This window comes from Chenopodium quinoa, unplaced genomic scaffold (genome assembly GCF_001683475.1).
Source record: "Chenopodium quinoa cultivar QQ74 unplaced genomic scaffold, ASM168347v1, whole genome shotgun sequence".
Taxonomy (NCBI): Eukaryota; Viridiplantae; Streptophyta; class Magnoliopsida; order Caryophyllales; family Amaranthaceae; genus Chenopodium; species Chenopodium quinoa.
In genome coordinates, this window is record NW_018743206.1 from 738254 (window position 1) to 742095 (window position 3842).

Genomic DNA, 3842 nt, shown 5'->3' on the forward strand with positions numbered 1-3842 from the left:
AAATAGCGACGCTCGGCAGAATAATGCGCGGCTAACCCAGGGACTGCTAGGTCGACCCACGGTCGGTACAACCCCTCAGGATTTTGCAAAGAGTGTCTATCAGACAAGAATATATCTAAGACATCACAAAATGTCAAATAAGAAATGAATCATACCGAGATGATCCAATCTCGAACATAGGCAGTGGACATCCCCACACGGCGGCTTCCCTAGGAAGCGCTAACTAGAAGCCTGCGCGGTGACGGTCTCGCCGGTGCAGCTGAGGGGAAGTACTCGTAGAATCGGATCTACAAGAACCAAAAGTTATCGGCAAGTGCTAACTAAAAATGTAGAGCTAAACTTTATAGGGAATGAAGTATACCTCTACGACCCTCCAAAAGCCGGATAGAGCAATGTTTCCCGCAAACGACCGGTGCCGATACGAGTCCCGCTACGCTCGGATGAAATCAACATAGGCCAAGCTGGCCCAGTCGTAAGTCCCGATCCGGTGTAGATCGCGGACGACAGGAAGGTAGTAAAGCAGCGCCCTACTACCCTTGTCAGGGGAGAACGTCCCTGACAGCAAGATAAGTGCAAAGATGCGCACCCGCTACTCTCGGATAGTCGCACCATCATCAAAAGCCGCTGCTAGAGTCGAGCAGCGAATTCCCCTAGCACTGAACTGAGTCGACTCTACCTCAGCTCGAGCCCAAATAACAATCGGACCCAACAACTCCTCGACCTCAGGAGAAAAGACGTTGATCTCGCTATCAAACGGCAGTGCCACGGAGCTAAACTCCAGTCCTGTAATGAGACTGAAGTCAGTAGGAATGACCATCATTTCGCCCCAGGGGAAGTGGAAAGTGTTGTTGGTGTCCCAAAAGAACTCCACCAGGGCACGAACTACATGATGACCCCCGCTAGAGGCAACCATGGCCTCGGAGGTCTCGAACAGTGAAGTAAGCCCGAAAGTCTCCCATAGAAGTCTCGTCTGATTGTCTCTGGCGATGTCCATCTTGTACAGATCGCCAAAGTCGTCACAACCAGAACCATGACAGCGTGTCCTCCCAACTGTGATGCCCCGTCTCACCCTCTCAGAGATATGGTGGACGGGGGAAAAGTACAAGGTCCACTCATCCCACTCTGGGAGTCGGCTGAGCAAAGTGGACGGTTCGGCATCGTCCTCTATGGGCTCGTGCTCCCGTCGAACGTCTCGGGACGGTGAACCAGAGCCTCGCTGTCTAGCCATGCTATATTTTGCAGAATTATCATAAAATAAGGTTCTATAGTATCTAAGGTTCGCTTAGCTGCATGATACTATGTTCGCGAAAAACAGAGTACGTAGTACTAAAATAGAGCACAAATTCAAATTGAACATGCACGACATTTTTCAAGCAATCAAACAATTTCTTGCAATACTATAGTAATTATTGTGACAAATTGGACAAGAATTGCTAGCAAAAACATCAAGAACAAGCCACATTGTTTTCCCGACCTTAAGAGCTTCAACAATGGTGATTTGTTCGTTTCTTCACCAAACTGAGTTAAACAAGTCTCAAATTACTCCAAGGAAATATATAAGCATAATCAAGCAATTTCATAGCATAAAATTTGATAAACAAAGAGAATTAAGCAATTCTAATTTCGAATTTTCAAGAAATTCGTGGATAAACACATGCGAAATTCATTAAAACCGGTGTGAGTTTGAAGGAAACTTACATAGGTCAGGAAAATGGATGGAATAAGCTTTGATTTGCAATGAATTTGAGCAAATTTGGTTGAGAAACGAGCAAGAACGAGTGAATTGAAGTTCTGATAATTCTCGAGCAAGAAACACGAACAACAGCAGCAGAAATGCGGAAGAGAAGGGTATTTAAGGAAAACCCGACTCTAGCGCCAAGCGTCAAACCTTGGCGTCAGTCGATAAGCTTTAGCGCTTGGCGCTAGCTTCAGCGTCTGGCGCTACAGCCAGATAAGTGGCGCTGATGTTATTTCAGCGGCGCCAGAACGTCCAGCCACTCAGTACGGTTGCTCCAACCTTTTGCAATATATTTTTTGGTTCCTTGGTACGCCAGTTAGCCCCTCTAAGAAATTTGACACGATTTTTAGTGATCGTCTTGATTAAATAAAGTGATCGACCTGATGAAAGATCGTCTCACTTAGCTTAAAGTGCCTAAGAATTGGCTTATCGCAAAAGGCACCGACATACTGGTTCATTCAGCAAAAGGCACCGACATAATGGTTCATAATTCAGCAAAAGGCACCAACATACAGGTTCACAAGCAGCAAAAGTGCCGACGTACAGGCATAGCGGAAGCAAAGTTCAAGCGAGCTTTTAAAAAGATCGACAAGCGGAGGTCTTCGGCAATTTTTTTGGAGAAATTATCGCAACAAATGAGGATAGCTTCAAGCGAGGATATCTTCGGCACCATTCCCTAGCTTATGGAGAGTTGTCACAAATAACTGAAGGTGATTTCAAGCGAAGTTGTCTTCGATCGTGTTCCCTAAGATGTGGGAGATGGTCACAAAGCGGAGAGGATCGTTTCAAGCGAAGCAATCTTCGTTAGTGTTCCATGGCTTGCGGAAGATTATCTATGGTGAAATAGGAGGCAGTTACAAGCGTAGCAGTCTTCAAGCAGGATGGCATTCTCTAGCTTGCAGGAGGTCATCAAAACAGTAATACAACAACAAATCGGTTACTTCAGAGACGTGTACTCGACGGTGCAAGATACGCGTTTCTTAACTCTTTTATTTGTTTTAACTAACGCTAGTTTGCAGGTATCGGCGTTACAAGAGTGATTTAGGATCGCAGAACGTTCTGAATCATTCTCCGTCCCTATTGATACTTTGATTTTTGTTTTCGAAACGTGCGTTTCTCCAAACTCAGTCAAAGTGGGGGCTTTTGTAGACACCCATTTGTGTCTCCCCAAAACCAAACCCTGTGATGAGTACCTTTCACGTCGAATCATAATCGAATGAAGTAAAGGTGTGGAAAGTTTAGTGTTGCGGATAGTTTTAATTTCTTTTCTCCTCTCTTTGTTTTTGAAAACCTATTTTAAGAAAACAGCCAATCCAGTTTGGTTGGTCCATGATATGGGTCCAATAGTAGTGTATTTGGATAGGGCTTGGAAAGAGCTTTCCAACGATATATTATAAGCCCGATTCCGATGAATATTGAGGAAGTTATGGCCAAATTACTGAACTGGACCCGGTTTGAGCCTTATATGCGGCCCAATGATCTAGAGGTGGGCCTAATATAGATTTATCATTCCTAATGCAATTAGGAATGGTTTTAGTCTTCTAGATTCTTCTATAAGGTTCTTTTCATTCCTAATTCAATTAACATTGATAAATTGACTTTTGTCGACTTTTTCGAGTTTTTATCAGAATAAAAGAATGTTTTTGAGGAAAATATGATTTTATCCTCCTGTACGGCAATTTCTATCTGATTTTAGAAAACGCGTCAATAACTTAGTCAGCGCCAAACGCCAGCATTAGCGTTTGACGCTAAGCTTGGCGCCTGGCGCTAGCGTTAGCGTTAGCGCCTGGCGCTAGCGTTAGCGCCTGGCGCTAATGTCAGCGTCTGGCACTAACCTCGTTTTACGCGTCAGGACTTTGTTTTGATTTTTTATCTTTTTGGCTGATTTTCTCTATAAATAGTCTTCTAAAAACTTCGTTTTGATTCACCAACTCTCATCAAGATTCTCTTGATTTCTCTCTCTCTCTCTTTTCTAAACTAGCCTTTTCTCAAATACAAAATTCCGCATTCGCAAGACTTAGATACACCTAGCCATATTCGAAGTTGTCTTCGCCCTAGACGTGAAAGGTTTTAATTTCTGAGGGTTTGGTCCCAAATCTCTATT